The following is a 20,193-nucleotide window of genomic DNA, read 5'->3' on the forward strand; positions in this document are numbered from 1 at the left end:
CAAAGGAAAAAAACTGTGGCAGGCCCAATGTCAATGAATTTTACATGCATTACCTTGGAAAGGTGGCATGAGGATTGAGTACCGACTCAGTAGCTACTTTGCCTGACTTCAAATCCCAGCTGAGTGAGTTACTTAACTTTTGTGTGCCTGTTTCTTCATATGTGAAGCTACCTAAACACACAGATCTGTCTTGAAAATTAAATGAGTTTATTTATGGGAAATACGTAGAACAGTTTCTGCCATGGAAGTATGCCTCAAGTATGATTTTATGGTTCTTTAGAGAGAAAGAAAAAAAGATGGACAGAGAAAGAAATACCTATGAGTGGATGTATGTGGATGTATATATATTTACATAGGCTCGATGAGATAAGTATGATCAGTGTATCCATTTCCCAGAAAAGTACCTGTAAGTTAAAGAGGTAACAGGAATAATTAGCTTGAGGTGAAACCAGCAATTGAATCTGAGACATTCTCTGAGGACCCTCCCCTTGGTTAAGTGACAGCAAGGTGCTCTAGTTAACTCAGATGGCAATTAGTTCTCCTCGTGAAGAAAAATGAATTGGAAATGAGTAAGCATCTCATAGGCAGGTTCAAACTAAGGTTTTATATAATGATAGTGAAATAGTTTTCTAAACTGGATCACAGGTTTAACTTCACTACAGGAACTCTTCCAAATCTAAGCTAATACAATTCAATATGTTAACATCATGTTCTTGGAATCAGCTCTAATGATGGTATTTCTTGTATTGTAGTCACATTGGAAGGAGAATGCACTGGACAGAATTGACCTCAGGCGTTACTGATGTTCAACGTCCCTTTGTCAACCATGACAATTCGGTATCTCACATGGAGGTCCCTCTGAACTTGACAACACCAGGTACTTAGTGTTGCTCAATGTTATTCCGGTACCATAAGAAGAGAATCTCTCTGGGGTATACATGATCCCTCTTCCAACTCCTAGACCATAAAAATCAGAAAATCAGCTGATGAGTCTGAGGACAAGAGTGCAGTTCACACAGTCAAGTGCAACCAATTTTAATTAAGTAATCTCACCCTTCTGTTCCAAATAATCCAATGGCCCAATCTTCACCCAGATTCCATAATGCCACATAATTTTCAAATTGATGTTCCTCTGAGCATGTGTCTTCATCTTTTCTTCTCTTCACAGAAAAGCTGTTAGAAGAAAAGTACAGATTCACTGTCCTCCTTCCCTGTCTCCCTTCAGTCTGTGCTCTTCAACTGATGGCTAGATTTGTCTACCACTCTCACTTCTAGGCCCTGAGTGAGTCCAATAAGTATTTTTAGACTGCTGCTCTGCTAGCCTACATAAATCATACTCTTATCCCTTCTTTGAGCCCTTTCCAAAACCCGCTTCTTTTGTTTATGACTGCAGTGCTAAATGTGTCCCCATCAGTCCAGATAGTGTTCTTCAAGTTTCTACCATAAAGTTTGGCTATAAATGAGAGCAGAAAAATAGAATATTAGCTGGAGGGTTAAGTGGAGACTATAATTTTTTGAAAAAGAGATATGAGATATTTTAGCATCTTTGCTGTTGGAAAGAATCCGAAAATGAGAAAATTAATAATGTGGAGAGAGGTAGGTCACTTGACCAAGCAAATTCTTCACAAAGGCAAGAATTCACTGAGAGCAGCCAGTTAAGGGGGAAATTTTAACTTTCCCAGAAAAAAATGGAAAATCTCAACCTGAAAGCTCCTGATATCCTGGGTAATCTTTTAAGAATTTTAAATTTTCACCAAAACGTTCTTTAATTCTTACCATGGTTTGTTTCAGTGTGTTCGTAATGCAAAGCCATTCAGCCAATCCATCAGGTCTTCACAAAACCATTAATTTCAAACTGGGAAGAGTAAAGTGTTCTCTTGATTCCCAAACACTGACTTGTAACAAAACAGAGTAAAGCAAGGCATCTGAAGCTTCAAGTTTCCTGCAGTTTTCAGTGAATTCCAGAGGCAAAATTCCCTAGCACCCCTCTTGCTCCCAGGAGAAATCAGATCAATGATTCTTATCTTTTGCCTCTGCCATAACCACTAGTGTGTGTTCTCAAACATTTACATTCTGGAGCTTTACCCCAGTCTTGATGAAACAGAATCTCTCCTGGGGAGAAGGGACACAGAAGGGCAGAGTACAAGAGTATGCTCTTCTATTTATTTTATTTTTATTTTTTTGGAAAGCTTTTTCTCAGCTATTCTTGTATACACTAAAACTCAGATCCTAAATAGAGAAGCCCATATAATGGTTTTTATCTTCATTTGTGTTCATTCTTGCTTTCAATAAGCTCTTGTTATATACCTATCATGTGTCAGGCTCTGTGCTTAGCATCAAGTATATCAGGAAAGTTAAAAGGAGATGGTGCATACCCTCAAGAAGTTTATCATTTAAAAGGGGAAAAAATGGGGATGTCTGGGTGGCTCAATGGTTGAGTGTCTGCCTTTGGCTGAGGTCATGATCCGGAGGTCCTGGTATGGAATCCTATATTGGGCTCCCTGCGGAGCCTGCTTCTCCCTCTGCTTATGACTGCCTTTCTCTCTCTGTGTCTCTCATGAATAAATAAAATCTTTAAAAAAGAGGGTGGGGGGTTGGAATGGAAGCTACTTGAGACCAACTCAGCAGTATAAAGTCTTGTGACCAAGGTGGTCTAAGTATGCTGAGGAGTGACATCCAATCCTAGCTCAGTTGAAGTCAAGGCACAATATATGCATTAAGGCCAGGCATATTCTGGAGATAAGCTCTGAAGGACCAGTAAGAGCCAACTAAGAAATGTCACACAGAAATATAAATAGAAATATTTCCAGTTCTTAAATTAAAAGACTTTATTTATAATTCTTCAATTAACTGAGCAAGGCATATGTGAGTTCCCATTTTCAAATTGTTTTTTATCCAAGAAACCACTTTGTTATCCTTTCACCAGTCCAGAAAAACTAAGGGCCTCTTCCATTCCAAGTGATGGGGGACATCAAAAGGATTGTAGAACACATTCCTGGTCCTTAGACATAGGAAGCAAGCCTTCAGAGAAGTGGGGAAATTTCAGCTCCTAGGGAAAAGAGCTTTCATTTGAAGCATCAAGGACAAGATGGAGGGAGAAGCAAAGTCAGAGAAGGTGAAATTTACATCTGTGGAAATATCCTTCTCTGCCTCATGGAGGTAATAAGATGTAAGTTAAACAAAACAGAAAAGAAAAAAAAAAAAAAAAAAGCTTCTTTTGAAACATTTGAAAATTCAGAGGTGACAATGAAGACGAACTCTTCTATAAGTCCCCATGAATGCATCTCAAGGGGCCCTGGCTGTCCTGGCAATGGGGATGAGTTTCCCAGTGGAACCAACCCTGTATTACACATGTGTCACCCGTCTCCAAGTCCAACTTGGGTTTTTTAGGACAAACTTGGCTTTGTGGTAAATCAGAGAAAACCGATTATAATAAACTGTACTACAACAGAGATTTTTTGTGAACAAAGCTATTTTCACAGGTCAGTGTTGGGTAAACAATATTATGTTAATCTAGCTGTAAACAATTCCTCTAAGAAGAAATTAATTGTGCCTTAATAGAAACCTGGCTTAAAGGCTAATGAGAGTGAGACCCCGCTCTCTTCTTCAGTGATTAAACCACTTTTTGAAGCCCTATGTGCAATTCTGGCTTCTCATTTTGAGGAAAGTTGGAAAATTGCCCCAGCTTAGTCACTATTAAAACCAAGATAAATGACAAACAGTTAAAGGTACCCTCAGGAAACATGTGACACACTCAAAATGGACAACTGAGGAAAATCTAAAGAAGTAAGAGAACCAACAAGGGAGGTAACCCTCCACAGAGGTCAATCCCCTAGAACTGAAGGTGGGGGAAGGTCTTACCAAAACCCTGTGAGTCCTGTAGCTAAAGGAGCCTGGCCACTGCCAATCTGCACCATGCCATGGCATGGAGGAGCCAGGGGAATAATGCCATGACCACTAGCACCTTGCCCCAGAATTCCACCCAGTACCTTCCATTGACAATGCCAGAAATCAAAGAGCAAGCATACCCACTAACATCAGTCCATATATGTCAGTTTATGTGGGGTTAAGCAGGTGGGAAAGGGTAGAGGATAAACTTGGGAAGCCAACAGAGAATACTCACATAGGATCAAAAGTTGACTGTTGGCCAGACATGAAAACTGTCTTTCAGTATTTGAAAGTATACAATCATATCCCAAATTTATGCACCCTTAGGGCTCTAATTGTCCCTCTTAAACCAGATTTTATGATCTCTCCCAGACTTCCAACACCTGGAAGTACCTTGGTTAAAAATCTTCCAATAGAAGATCTCACAGTCTACACAAAAAGATTCAAAGTCCTCGTTGATCATGACCCCACACACCCAATCACTCCATCTACATTTCCAATTATTTTCCACTATTGTTTTGCATATACTGAGATTGGGGAAACTGGATTTTTCACTGCTAACTTCACCCATGATGTTCCCTTGTCATTCAAAATCCAATTTCACATTTAAGACTCAGTCTGAATTCTACCTTCATGAAGCCTATCCTAATTGTTTAAGCCAGCTATAATCTCTCCTTCCTGTTTACTGCCCTGTGGTTAAACATCTCTTGCAGAACTTACTTTAAAAACAGGGATCCCTGGGTGGCGCAGCGGTTTGGCGCCTGCCTTTGGCCCAGGGCGTGATCCTGGAGACCCGGGATCGAATCCCACATCGGGCTCCCGGTGCATGGAGCCTGCTTCTCCCTCTGCCTGTGTCTCTGCCTCTCTCTCTCTCTCTCTCTCTGTATCTGTCATAAATAAATAAAATATTAAAAAAAAAAAACATATTTGTCTTAACTCCATACCCACTTCTAAGCTATTTGAAGGGATAATGCCTGTCCCTCACCCTTGTACCTGTCCCTAGCCTGATGGCTTCTACATCACAGGCAACCATGAAAGCCTCCCTAAATTGCATTTATATTCATTGATTCGTTATAGATTTGAAAGAATTTCTTTCGTTTTCTCCAGCAAGAAAATATAATAAAAAGATTTAAAGTCACAAGTAGTAAGATTTTGGCTGAACATAAGATTTTATAATGACTAACCATGGGATGGTTTTGCCCTCAGCTCTTGCTGAATGAGAATATGATTTCAGACCATATATTACAGAACAAAATTGGGCCATATCACAACCAGAAGTTAGCTAACTGGTAGCATTAGATATCAGAGAAATTGTTGTATAACCCAGAAGGTAGCATTAATTTTACTTTAGAATACATATTTATATATTTGCATAATGCGGATGAGTTCAAGGGGACGTATTAGGTTTACCTGACCATTGTTCCTTTGCTGGGAAAATTCTTATTCAGAAAAGGGGGCAAGAGACCTTTACAGAATTAGGACCTATCTCTAAGTGCCAGAATTTATTATTAGACTCTGTCCCACTAGATCATCTGTGATTCTTGGCAGGCAAGTGTTATATTGAAGTCTTTTCAATTACAATGACTAAAGGAAAATTTTTTGTAAGATTTAATAAGCACACCAGCTTCTTTAATGGTTTTTTATATGTGCTCAGGCAGCTCAGATACTGCCATCGCAGCATAAAATTCCATACTCTTTTGAATATATTTCATGCTTCTTTTTAATGACCTCATTAGACAAATCAGTTTTTTGGCAAAGCAAGTCTAAAAAAATTAATCTTACAGTGATTTGTGGCATCCAGTGATCAGACAATATCCAATGCATGCTTTTAGAATTGCCAACCTATTACAATAATGAGAGAAGAGGTGCAAGGAGAATAAAAGTAAGATATTTACCTTACCCTTGAGGAGTTTATAATCTAGATGTACAGACCACGTGAACCCAGAATCTAGCAGTGAATGACATGTCACAGCTTAATGGCTCATAACCAGAAAGTACCAGGACATTAGGGAGGCGGGAGGAGGAATGAGAGTTTAGAGTTGGAAGGTTTGAGTCTCAATTCTGCCTCTTACTTGGCTGTGCATCTCCAAAACAGTTACCCAATCTTTCTGAGCTTCAGAATTCTCTTCTGGAATGATAATTGCCTGCAGAAACATTTTGAGGATTTAATAGGAAAACAATGTGTGTGAAAGAAAATTCGATAAACTGTAAATCTCTATACATACCTGTCCAGTCACTTCGCAGACATTGACTAGAAGCCCACTATATGCCAAGTACTATCTCCAGCACTACCAGAGATTCTACCAGCTTTTAATCTACATATTTTTCCCCCAAAGAGGTCAACTAAGCATGGTCCTCCAGGTTCCCTTTGGAGAAAGAACTGAGAGCCATGACAGCTGGGGTAGTGAGAGAAATTCAGAAAGGATGGTGAGGCCTGAATGTTCTAGGTCTTGTAGAATACGTGGGGTATAGATAGTTGGGGAGAAAGAAGAGGTTTTGAGGGCAAAGAAGCAGTATCTCCTAGAGATGGGCGAGTGGCATTTTTTGAGTGCAAGTACTTTCTCGAGGAAAAAATAAACTTCGCGTCTACTGCAAGACCAGGTTTATTGAACTCAACCAGTGCAAAATATAATTGAACAAATGCTCATTAAATCATTAGTAACACTTTAAGTGTTAATAATAACACCAAAAGAATCTTAAGGGAAAGGGTCCGCTGACTATGCTCAGATTTGGAGAGGTCCCTATTTATTAGGCAAAAGGAGAAATGTGAGTGGATAGTAAGAGGTTAGTCAAAAAGGGAGATTTAGAGGACATCTGGGACTCAGTCCACGTAAACTGGCAAACGGACTTCATCTCCACTGCCATTTCCCATCAGCAGGTAGTGCCTGCCTGGAGCACCCCCCCAGGAAGAATCTACTGCCGTGTCTGAGCTCAGTGATAAAATATTGATGGTTGCCTTGGGCACTGGATGCCAAAGCAGTGACTCAAGTCTTCTCTCTGCCAGCCCTGCTTACTCCGGCCTCGGCTCCCTCCTGAGGCCTGAACGTGGCAAAGTGAGGTTCAGAATAACAGCTCTGAGAGTTTCCGCTGCCAGTTTTGCTAGGTAAGATCCAATAAAGCAGAAAAGCCCTCCTATCACCTACAACCATTACTAAAATGAAAAGGTTTTCAACTTCACTTTTAGCAAAGCAAACCACTGCTTTCATTAGAACCTTTTAGCAGTCCAGCAAAAAAACAGAGCTTTTGCTTTCAGGTAGATCTGAAGATGCATCTGCAGACACAGAGGAAGGGAAGCGCCTAACCTTGAGTAACTCACGGCCTGTGAGGAGCATGAAAACAATATGAAAATGGCAGAGTAAATAATGTGCGACATAACAAGATTTTTCAGAGGGGTCTGTTCTCTTACTTTGCATAGGTTAATTTGAAGGACATTGGCACAGAAAGGAAATACCAAACCCCATTTCCTTATCTCCAGACAGATGCTCCATACACACGAGTTTTTCTAACAGGTCCTGGAGCGGCTGACAGTTACAGCCGGAGTCTTTCCATGCTGTTGGTCCAACTCATATTCTCTGGCCAGTGAGAGGCCAAAGCACCCTGGAATTCTTGCACAATCTCGGCTCCAGCCAGAATGAGATCAGATAACTCACAGCCATGTGTGAACCCCCTCAGACATTAAATATTTACAAAAATTTTATTGTGAAAGAAACAGTAGGGTATGGATAGAGAAGAGATGAAGTTTTTTTTAATATTTTATTTAAATTCAATTTGCCAACATATGGTATAACACCGAGCCCTCATCCCATCAAGCACCCTCCTTAATGTCCGTCACCCAGTTACCCCATCCCCCCACCCCTTTCCCCTTCTGCAATTCTGTGTTTGCTTCCCAGTTAGGAGTCTCTCATGGTTTGTCAAGAAGAGATGAGTTTTTTAAAGGCAATGTCCAAATAGACCCATCTATCTTCAGCATCACAGAGGCAAAATTTCAAGGGACCCAAAAGTACACACCATGAGCAGGTGTCTTCTGATTCAGGATGACCAGGATGACCAGTGCTGATACATGGAGCTGGGGCCGTCGAGGAGGACATGCATAGGGCAAGCAGGATTGAAGAACAGGTAGAGAAACAGCCATGGAGCTGACCCCCCTCCCCCCAACTGGTTGCAGTAGTAACTGCCAGCCCCACCACTCTCCCCAGGAGAGTCCTGAGGCCACTCCTACTGAGTGGGGGGAGCAGCGATCAACTACAGCAGCTGCAGCTTCTTGGCCTCTGGCCTCTGGCTGACACCAGCTGGGCTGGGGGGCAGGGTGGTGCAGCAGCTGTGAGTACCTGTCTCATGCAAAGGACAAAGAAGGACCCCAGTGGCACTGCCTAGAGCGCAATCCTCCAAAGATCTCCTCGGCTCTGGAATAAATAAATTAAACATTACATGCCCAAGGGCTGGAAAGCTTTCCTGCCCTTCAGGAAGAAGAGAAAAGTCAAGAACTTGGAGAAAAATACCCTCGCTAGGGATCCCTGGGTGGCACAGCGGTTTGGCGCCTGCCTTTGGCCCAGGGCGCGATCCTGGAGACCCGGGATCGAATCCCACATCGGGCTCCCGGCATGGAGCCTGCTTCTCCCTCTGCCTGTCTCTCTTTCTCTCCCTCTCTCTGTGACTATCATAAATAAATAAAAAATTAAAAAAAAAAAATACCCTCGCTAACAAACACCATGAGGATGGAAAAACAAATGCAAGACACAGCCACTTGTTCCTGGACACCTACCATGTGCCAAGCATTTTGCCAGGAGCTTTACCTGTGTTGATTTCCATGTTTGCATGTGTGATTAACCATTCTTTGTCCATGAAGGGATAGGTGAGAGAGGGTAAGTCATTGTGTGACTGTCATCGTCAAAAATGATTGACCTGGGATCTGAATGCAGCTGGGGATGACACCACGTACTGCTTATCTCTTCATATGGATTCAAGCTACCCTCTAGTTTTTTTTTTTTTTTCATTTCAGCCTGAGATTTCCTTTAGTATTTTTTGTAAGGCAGGTCAGCCCTTGAAGAATTCTCTAAGTTTTTTTAATATCAAAATACCAATTTCTTATTCATTTGTGAGCAATAGTTTTACTAGATATAAAACTCTTGGTCAATAGTCTATTGTTTCTCCAGCACGGACTATATTCTAGACCACTTGGTCATGGCTCATAATCTCGGTTGCTAGTATTTTGTTGAGGATTTTTATGTTTGTCTGCATAAGATATATTGCCTTATTGTTTCCTTTCAGTGTTTTTGTTTGATTTCGATATCAGGGTAATACTTCATGGAATGAGTCAAAGTGTTTCCTCCTCTTCTACTTTTTGGTAGAGTTTGTGAAGAATTGGTATTAACTCTTCTTTACATGTTTGGGAGCTCTTACCAGTGAAGTCATCCAGTCCCAGGTTTTTCTTTTCTAGAAAGTCTTTATTATTATTTCAATCTTTTTCTAGATGCAGACTCTCTATTTCTCACTGGCCAAGTTAGGTAGTATCTTTCTCTCTAGGAACGTGTCCATTATGTCGGAGTCATCAAATCATTGGCATACAGCTGTTAACAGCACTCCCTTATCATTCTTCATACTTCAGTAAGTTTGGCAGTAGTGTTCCCTCTTTAACTTTTTATTTTACTAATTTGATTGTTCTCACTTTTGTCTAGGTCAGCCTAGCTAAAGATCTGTGTCTTTTATTCTTCTTTTTGAAAAGCCAACTTCTGGCTAAGCTAATATTCTCTATTGTTTTTTCTATTCTCCATTTCATTTATTTCTGTTGTGATCATCATTGTTTTCTTTCTCCTGCTTAGTTGAGTTTTATTTTCTCTTCTTTGTCTACTTTCTTAAAAAGGAAGTTTAGGTTATTGGTTTTAGATCTTTCTTCTTTTCCAATATAGATGTGTATCATTATAAATTTTCCTTTAAGCACCATTTTATTTAGCTGTAGCCCATAAGTTTTGGTGTGTTGTGTCTTCGTGTGCTTTCATTTCAAACATGTTCTCTAATTCAACTTGCCATTTCTTTGTTGACCCATTGGTTATTTAATAGTGTGTTCATTTCCGCATATTTGTGAATTTCCCTGGTCTTTTTCTGTTAATGATTTCAAATTTCAATCCATTGTGATCAGAGAACATACTTTGTATGATAACAATCGTTTTAAGTATATTGGCACTTGTTTTATTGTGTAGCAGTTGGTCCATCCTAGAGAATGTTCCATGTGTGCTTGAGATAACAGGCACTTTAATATGGCTGAGTGGAGTGCTCTACTAGAGATATCGACTACCTTGTATATAGTGTTGCCAGGCTTTCTACTTCTGCCTTGTTTTCTATTCATTATTGAAGTAAAGTATTGAAATCTCTGACTCTAATTGTTAAATTCTCTACTTCTTCACTCAATCCAATCAGCTTTTGCTTCACATATTTTGTTAGGTGCATATATGTTTATGATCATTATAATTTTCTGATAGTTTGAAACTTTTATCATTATAAGATGCTCCTCTTTATCTCTAAAAACATTGTTTATTTTAAACTCTATTTTGTCTGATATTAGTATAGGCACTCTAGTTTACTTACAATTGTTGCTTGTATGATACATTCTCTTCCATCCTTTTGCTTTAAATCTATTTATATCTGAATCTAAAGTGTTTCTGTTGTGGATAGCATATGGTTGGATCATTTTTATTTATCCATGCTAGTAATCTCTGCATTACGAGTATATTGTTTAATTCCTCCATATTTATTGTTATTATTGACATAATTGGATTTATAGTTGACATTTTACTTTTTGTTTTCTATGTATCTTACTTAGGTCATTTTTTTTTTTTTTTTTGCTCCTTCCTTTCTCCTTTACTGTATCCTTTCTCAAGTGAGTATGTTCTTGTGGAATATTTTAATTCCCTGAATGATTTTTTTCAAGTCATTTTTTTAATGGCTGTTCCAGGGCTTATCACAGTCCTTTTAACTTACCAAATGACTTCAGATTTATACTAACTTAATTCCAATGAGATAAAAATGTTACTCCTATATAACTCTATTCCCTTCTATCCTTTCTTGTGCTATTCTTGTTCTGCATATTGTATCTATGTACATTACAAACCCATCAATATATTGTTATAATTCTTAGTTTATACAATTTCATATCTGAGACATTGAGAAAAGAAAGAAGAATAATTATATATTTATATTTTGTTATATACCTTTATATTCACCTTTTCTCATTCTTTTTGCTTGTTTCTGTGGGTTGGAGAGACCAACTGGTGTCATTTCTTTACACGGGGGATACAGCCTCCATCCCATGGTTAGGGGCTAGATGGAGAAAGCAAGCCCTTGACTTCTAGACCACATTCAACTGGATCTTGACCTCTTCAATTTGGAGTTAGAGGGAATGAGAAATAGTCATTGTTTGCCGTTTTCAGTGAGACAGGTAAGCTTTTATTGAAAGCTGAAGGAAGAGCATGCCCCATCTTCTGGGCTACCACCATCCAAGACAGAGCTTTCCTCAAGCTGAGCTGGGGTATGGTTGATGAGGGAGAGGGCCATTGTTCAAATGCCATAGACTCTCACAGTCCTTATAAAGTTTTAGTAGATTTTTTTTGAATAAACTATTTCTTCATTTGTTATTTGCCTGTCGGGTTATGCACAGAGACATTAAACTTAAAAAAAAAAAAAAAAAAAAAAAGTTTTCCCTGGCTTTGCTTTTGTTACTGAGGAATGTGATTATGGAGCTCCACATGCTCTCATACCAAAGTAAATCCTGCCCTTCTATATTTTTAATGTCTTCTTTAGCTTCAGGTAAATCCTCTTTCTTTGTTCTTAATTTTTTTTGTCATTCGTTTATTGTTTTTGGCTTGATCACATTGGCAGAGTTTTAACAATTTCATTGATTATTTCTAAGAAAAAGTTTCTATTTGGACTAAGCATTTTCTACATTTTATTTTCTATTCTGGTGATGTCTGCATTTGTCTATACTGATTTCTTTTGTCTGCATTAATATTTCCCTCTGGATTCTTTTGATTTACTTTGTTATCCTCTTTTAGTTTCTTCAGTTGAAATCTTAGCTCACTTATTTTCTTCTTTCTTTAAAAAAAGATTTTATTTATTTATTTGAAACAGAGAGTGAAAGAGAGAGAGAGCATGTACAGGGGGAGGGGCAGAAAGAGAGGGTGAGAGGGGACTGGATCCTAGAACCCGGGGATCATGATCTGAGCCAAAGGCAGATATGCTTAATCAACTGAGCTACCCAGGTGCCACTTAGCTCACTGATTTTCAATCTTTGTTTCTAATAAATGAATTAAAATCTATGAATTTTTCTTTGAGTAACATTCAACTTGATTTCATAGGTTTCTATATATAAGGTCCTTACTCCCCTTTTGTATTAAGCAATGCATAAATTCCATCTTAACTTATCTTTAAATCATATGATGTTCAGAAGCTTTTGTTTTGTATTGTTTTGTTTTAGGTGAATTGACAAAGATCCCCTTTATTTCAAATGTTAATGCATTTTATGTTTTTTCTCTTTTTTAGTTTTTATTTAAGTCCCAGTTAGTTAACATACAGGGTAATATTAATGATTCTAAGCTTATAATTTCTGCTTTGGAGAATTTGTTATGATTTTATTTGCAAAAGTCTACATGGCTGTGTTTTATAAACTCAAGGTGCAGACTATAGAGAATTTAATTTCAATAAAATTGACTTGTCCTGGGTAGGAGCCACTTTATCAGTTTCTTATAATGTACTGTGAATATAAACATTTTCAGTCTTTAGAGCCTTTGCCATTCTCAGTTGTATATCAAAACTGTCTATTTGTAGTCTCTGTGTTGCTCCTCTCCATCTCCTTTACCTTTTTTATAGTATAGCATAGAATTGACTACACACACACACACACACACACACACGTATAAATCCATATATCTGTGCTCTGTTTCCTTCTCTGGAAAAGACCCATTATTCCTGTTTACAGTGCGACTTATAAAAAGAAAGATAAAATCCCTGATTGCCTTTCATAGAAATTATAAGGATGAAATTACAAAACATTAAGCACAGGGATGCCTGGGTGGCTTAGTGGTTTAGCGCCTGCCTTCAGCCCAGGGTGTGTTCCTGGAGTCCCCGGATCGAGTCCTGCATTGGGTTCCCTGCATGGAACCTGCTTCTCCCTCTACCTGTGTCTCTGCCTCTGTCTCTCTGTGTGTCTCTCATGAATACATAAATAAAATCTTAAAAAAAAAAAAAAAAAAAAAACATTAAGCATAATGGCAAGGCATACAATTACCCAAGGGCTTTGAAAGTAGGATCTGGGGTTCAGAATAAGTGGAAAACTGCCCCATGCGTTGTCCCACATGCCTAAGAGCAAGGCTCACATCCCTTTCCACAAACAAGACAGTAGAAAGTAAAGGAGTGTGTTAGTCACTAATACCTCCTGGCTATGTTTACGTAGTTTGACAAATACATTTTTCCTTCGAAACCAGTAAGCTGTCCATCCTAAAAGTCAATCTCTTTGGCTAATCTTTCCCTTTACTTAAAAATGATTATGATTTAAGGAGCAGCATCAAAGGTATTTATGCTCAATGTAAAAAAGAGTATAAATATTTTAAAATTTAAATCATATTCCTAAGTAAGGATGGGCAGACAGCAATTTATTGTGATATCCAAAACTCTATGAAAAATCCCTGAGTGAAGTTGCATCAGGAGAAACATGAGTCTAAGCAGCCAGGATAGGAGGGCCTTCCCATGGGACTCCCTTCCTAGGAAGCATTAGAGGAGAGCACAGGGTTCTCAAGAACCAAGAAAATGACTTGTAAAACGATTAGTCAAGCACAGACTTTAGACGTTTCAGGACTCCATTTTAAGCATCTGCTTATTGGGTTGAATACCAGGCAACTACTCTCACTGCCCATTGCAACTTACTGCCAACTGTGCCAAAGGACCAAGGTGCCTTTCTTAGGAGAAAGTAAGCAGTGGCATCCCACTCTTACCTGCTCTCAGACTTCCTGATCTTTGGGCTCAGCTCTCAGAATGCTGTTAGTACCTGGGGAGTGATCAGGATGCATTTCAGAGGGCTAAAAATAACAACTTGACACCATAGGGAGCATAAACACTTAACATGTTCACATAGAATTCCTGGAAGTAAAGTATATTATCTCAAAGAAATTAATTTCTGAGGTTAGGATTTGGAACACCAAAGCATTTTTCCGTTGGTCCTAAATCAGACTGCAGAGGTCAGAGCAAACACAGGGCCTCCTGCTCTGCTTGCTTCTTGCAGCCGAATTCTTCACTCACTGTCCCATAGCAACTACTATTTCAATAAACCTATGTCCTACAGACATATCACTGGTAAGACACAGCATCACTGGCTCCAAGGCTGAGCAGCTCCATTTGCCAGGCATAAACCATCTACAAAGTAGAACACCGAATCCCATTGATCGTGCAACAGAACAGAAAGAACTACTTCACATGCAGATTAAATCCCTCTGCTTCTTCATCTGCAGCAAAGCAAAGCACCCAGAACCCTTCTTTCTTAGACTCTTAATGCCTGGCAGACGTCTACTAACTCAATCGATAAACTAAATACTCACAAGACTAATACTACCTGGCATATCATGTTAATTTTAGCTTGTGATTGCCAGAGAAAGACAAACAATACACCTTTATAGCCTTAAGGTCAGCATCAGGAAGTTCAGTGACCAATTCTCACATCAATCATCTCTTGGCAGCCCTGCCAATACTATGATTCTGGTTGGCAGGGGCATGGGGTTAACTAGAATGGTCACTCTGAAGGTGCATTCGATCCCGTGGAGAGGAACAAAATTGCTGAAAAGCATCAAAGTAGTGAAAGGTAGACTACTCAGGAAAGGAGAAGGGAGTAAACTGAGCAATTGGAGAACTTTGGTTGAATCCAATTCACATATGTATATGTATATAGTTAATATATATGTATACAATTTAAAGATACGTATAAAATCTCAAAAGTGGACAATAATTTGGCAGACGAAAAACAAGTTAGAGAGGGGCAGAGCTTCTAAAAGGCAATAGAATTTGTTGCAAGGATTTTGGATGAATTCATATACCATAAGGCAGTATTGCATTTTTAGCACCTTTCTCAAGAGGAAAAAGAAAAGTAACATTCTGTAGCTCCATATCAAGGGAATTTACGAAGGATTGAATTACAATAAATGAATTTACATGAGGGATCGTTCTTATCAAACATGAATGCTTAAGATGAAAGAATAAGACATTATGCGCCCAAAGAGAGCTAAGCTTCTTTAAAATAATCCTGTTAGAATGTGAATTTTAGGATCTGATAATTTATGAATGTCACCAGCTCCTGGCCTGTCACCTGCATCTTCTACTCCATGCCAATCTATTCAAAAGAACGAACTGCTCATTCCCAAATGTGCTTGGATTTACATTTCATCTACTCTCTCATTCCAAGTCCAGCAGCATGGGCAGAAAAGACTGTCACCCTGAAATACACGCTGAGGGCCTGTGTGGGTTCTACAGGAAGCTGTGGCCTGCAAGATGTGATTTGCACAATGCTCGGAGGGCTCCTATCACCGCTACCCCTGTACACTGCCTCAGGCTGACACAGAGCCTGGAATGGCATCCCTCTTTCAGTTCTAGCATTGTTTACAGAAGGTCTTTGTTGACACACACAGATACCCTCTTTTGGAACTGTCATATATTAAGCCAATTGTTCCTACCTGAATCATTGAGCAGTTCCTAAATAGCAACCTGAAAGAATATGACAAGATAAAGCGAAGTTTTCATTATGGAGGAGGATATTGGGGAAAGTCTCAGGAGATGCTTCTCAAACTTGGCCAATCACCACACTTACCTGCAGAACTTGTTCGAAATAGGGAATTTTGTACCCTACTCCATGAAGGGTTGATTCTTTAGCTCTGGAGTTGGTACAAAGAATATGTATCCTTGACGGGCATCCCAAATGATTCTGATAATCAACATGGTTGAGGAGCCACAGCAGGTCAGTCCTGGAAAGGTCTCAACAGTGGGAAGCCCTAGGCAGCCATTGGGCCAGCACCTGGTCAGAGGATGCACTGAGAAGACCAATTACTCCCCTCCTCTTCCTTATAGTAGGGTAAAGACACAAACATGAAGACTACTGACAAGATGGAGATCAAAGCATCAACCTTCTAAACGAAAGTCCAAAGTGCAAGGTACAGCCCATTCACAAGCTTAATCATTAAAATGGAGACTCCAAGAGCAGAAGTGATGGGCACTTGTCTTTTCAATGCTGAGCCTTGTTGCCTAGGTGATAAGGTCCAACAGAAATTAGCCTTTCACCAATCTCACCAATGAAATAAGTCATTCCTCCTCCCCAGCAGAGGCCTGAGTAAAGATGCCTCAGGGAGAGCCACACTGGTCACCCCAATGCCACCGCCATCCTGCAGGGAGGAAGGACACATCTCCTTCCAAGGAAACACGAAGATAACAAAATACAAATTTCTCTCTAACACAGCCCATGAGAGTTTGCCATTAGGTTAAGCCCATGGTCACATCAGCCCAGCATTCTGATTCCAAGGTACATAACCAGGGGAAGAAAAATGATGAGTAAGCATGACTCTGTCCTTTGTCCAAAAGGGTAGCTTTAGTATTTGATCAAAATAGCCACACATGTTAGGGATATTCACACCAAACACAAAACAAAATGAAAGTGAAACCAATAGAAACAAAATTAAGGTGGTAGATTTATTAAGCATCTTTTATCCAGGAGTTTTAAAAACTTTTCATAGTCTTGGGCACCTGGGTGGCTCAGTCACTTAAGCATCTGCCTTCAGCTCAGGTCATGATCCCAGGACCCTGGGATCGAGCCCTAGTGAGGCTCCTGCTCAGTAGGAGCCTGCTTCTCTCTCTCCCTCTGCTCCTCCCACTGCCCTCACCCCCCTCACCTGCTCATGCTCGCTCTCTCTCTCTTTCTCCCTCTCTCTCAAATAAATAAAATCCTTTTTAAAAAAATGTTCATAGTCTTTATTTCAGATGTTCTTCATTTCTGCTCCCACCCCCTTTGGGAGAAGCTGGATCTCGCTTCTGCGGGTACACCCAGCCCCAGTGCAGAGCAAACCCAATTCCTGCCTCACGGTGCCAGACCTGCTCCTTCCTTTCCTGTGCGTGCCTGTGTCTTAATGGCAGTATTTTTCAATTCAATTCAATGCATTTGAAGGGAAGATAAAACAAAAATAATGTAGCACCAAATACCAAACCCTGGGCACACCAATGTAAGCACCAAGTAGCCTGTAAATAAATGTGGGAATGTTAGCTGGGGAGAGAGAAAGTACTAAGAAGTGTTCACCCAGTGTAAAACCAGGGCAGGCTCTGACAAGGTCTGAATGCTTGGAAAGTGGTTTTGAAGACATTCAAGTGTCTCTCCTGTTGTCATTCTCTCAATCTCAGCAATTTCTCAGAGACTGTTTTTCACTGCAAGTCACCTTGGTGATTAATCAGAGACAGTAGATGGCTCTTCTTCTATCTAAACTAAACTGAACATCAGTCATACTAAAAAAAAAAAAAAAAAAATCTGAGCTTGTCATCAATTTCTTCAACACATGTGAACATTTGTAAAGAGAGGCACGTTATCAGCTTCCAGATTTCTCTCTTCCACTATCTTTCTGCATCCTCGCTCTGCAAGAACACCTGTCTAAATCCTCAGCATGTCAATCAATAAGCACAGCATTTCAGGGCACAAGCAAGCTGTGTCCTCCATGAATGGATGAATCTAGACTTGGGAGTCCAACATATTTCCTTGAAGAAACTTTCAATTAAAACCAACAAGAAAGCCCAAGATGAAATCAAATATTAGAGAAATGAGAAATCTGTCATATATTAAGCAAATATTTACAATGAAAAATGTGCCATGTGACTGAATGAAAAATCTAAAGCTGCAAGGTATACCAGAGTCGAATGTATAAAAGGGAGGGGATGGGGCTTGCTTCTTCCTGTCCTATTGTCCAATAATGATATCTGTTCATAAGAATACTTTGATGGTTTGACCCTCTTAAGAGGTGATAAAGTGGATTTTTATTTGACCCAGGCATATCTTTGTTTACACCTTTGGACTTTGAATACATTTAAGTCTTGATCCAGTTCAAACTGGTTCCCTGGTTGGAAAGAAAAGAAAAGAAAAGAAAAGAAAAGAAAAGAAAAGAAAGAAAAGAAAAGAAGAAAAGAAAAGAAAAGAAAGAAAAAAAGAAAAAAGAAAGAAAAGAAAAGGAAAGAAAAGGAAAGAAAGAAAAGAAAAGAAAAGAAAAGAAAAGAAAAGAAAAAAGAAAGAAAAGAAAAATAGGTTTTATTTCTGTTGGGATGAAAGTATGTATTTTGAGTTCATTTTTAAATTCAGCAAATTCATATAGTTAATTTAAGGATTCAAGATTCAATCCACAGTTTCACTTAAGATCAACTTCCTTATGGAGAGATTTAAACCTTAGAAAATTATGACCGTATATTACACATATTTTATTTCTTGGCCTAACATTTGCCTCACATGATACCCGCACCCCAATTTATAGTAGACAATCGGTCATTTTTATTTCTCTACATAAAAGTCACATGACTTTTTGCTACCATAATGTCTTATTTACACCTCACAATTATGATACAGGACCCTGGCATTGATATATCTGATCCAGGAACTATTTGTAACGCTTATAAGTAAGAGCTGACAGTTTAACGTATTTCTTTTTCAAAATCCTCTCTTCACTGCTTTCTCAGATATAACTCCATAAGTGTAGTGTCATGTATCAATAATTTTAAAAATATACCATATTTCTTTGAATGATGGCTACCTCACTTTACCCCTTAAATCCCTATTTAGGGACAGCAAAGCTGACACAAAGAGAATCACCACTGCATTGTAACAAAGATAAGATATACAGTCACATTTATCTGATTCTTTTTCTTTCCTCTTAAATTTTTAGGCATTGCCAGACAAAATGTTTTTAAACAGTAAAGCATAATATGACACAAAACTCTGAGGCCTAAAAAATACTCTTCTGAGTGGAATTTCTCTACGTGCCTATTATGACCCATATCAGTCTTTTTCTTTAGGATTCTGGATAGCTTCCGCACTTCTCCAGCATTTATCTCATCCACAGGCTCCTAGTTTATCAAGGAAAGGATTTACACAGCTCTGAAAGGCATCGTTAGTGCATTATTGCTTCACTGAACTCATATACAGCATGGAGATGGTCGCAGTAAATGAGGAAGAAGGGAGCAATTCTTCACAACAGTCATTTATGAGGAGTAAAATCACCCATGGCCAACCCCACCCTAGACCACAGCACGTGCCGATGCCCAAATTCAAAAGCTCAAAAACACTATCAGCACACATGGTGGGTGTGCAGCATGCTGATTGCTCTAAGTTCCTCTGAAGGATCTTAAGTCCTTGCATTTTCCCTGATGATTTCCTGAAGTTCTAAAAGACTGCACATCTCCTAAATGACTGTCTTTTTCCAAAGCAGGATATATGCTATGCTTATTCAGCACTGAGATTGCACTTGAAAGAGGACATTTTGGCATGATTCATTTGACAAGGTGATTTGGGTGTTTCAGTATCCAAGATAAAAAATAATGACAAGATTTTTCCTTATTATTAAAAAAAGAAAAAATGTGCAAGAGCTATCTCTGGTCCTTACCCCATGCTGGAGTCTCACCTTCACTCTTACCACACACCCCACTGTTCAAACACCCCCTGACGTTCACTCCGGATGCTGGTTTCCCCTGCTGACTGACAATTTGTAACAGGTGAAAGTTGAGTGGTTTATATTTCAGATTATATCAAAATGCTCCCATGCTAAAATGACTGAATTAGACTATCACAGCAACAGGTCAAAATAAACACCCTCCTGGATGCAATTGGGAGTTCTAATCCTGCCTAATGTTGATTAGAATCTTGTACCATAGCAACTCAGGTAGCTCTGTCAGAAAGCTCCCCCTTGGCCCCAGAATAATTCTGGCCATCCCCTATCAAAACTTACCCATCATCAGTTACATCTGCTCGAAGCCTAATGCTGTGGTAATATAAGAATCTTCTTAGAGCTGTTATGTTCATGGCTAATAGGAAAAGGCAAAGGAGGGATCATTTTTAATCACCAACTGTGCACTTTGTAAACGTGATATAATTTATGCATACATAAAACAAGTAAAGTATTATTGCACTTTTTCTATAGATGAGAAAACTGAGGCCAGGATATTCATATTTATTCCCATATTCACTCATTTATTAAGTGACAGACTCAGAATTACATGTGGTTCTGTCTAATTCTAACATCTGTGTTCTTTGTACTACAT

General features: G+C 39.2%; 1 long non-coding RNA gene across 1 annotated transcript; it reads right to left on the reverse strand.

Annotated features, from left to right (window-relative positions):
• Window positions 1-606: 606 nt before the first annotated feature.
• On the reverse strand, window positions 607-19,766 carry LOC140600672 (uncharacterized). The gene is made up of 3 exons (XR_012003847.1): window positions 19,539-19,766; window positions 1,054-1,173; window positions 607-957 (listed from the first exon to the last, which is right to left on the reverse strand). It is a non-coding gene; the product is annotated as an uncharacterized lncRNA (long non-coding RNA).
• Between the last annotated feature and the right edge of the window lie 427 nt (window positions 19,767-20,193).

The sequence above is a fragment of the Canis lupus genome, chromosome 12 (genome assembly GCF_048164855.1).
Source record: "Canis lupus baileyi chromosome 12, mCanLup2.hap1, whole genome shotgun sequence".
Lineage (NCBI taxonomy): Eukaryota > Metazoa > Chordata > Mammalia > Carnivora > Canidae > Canis > Canis lupus.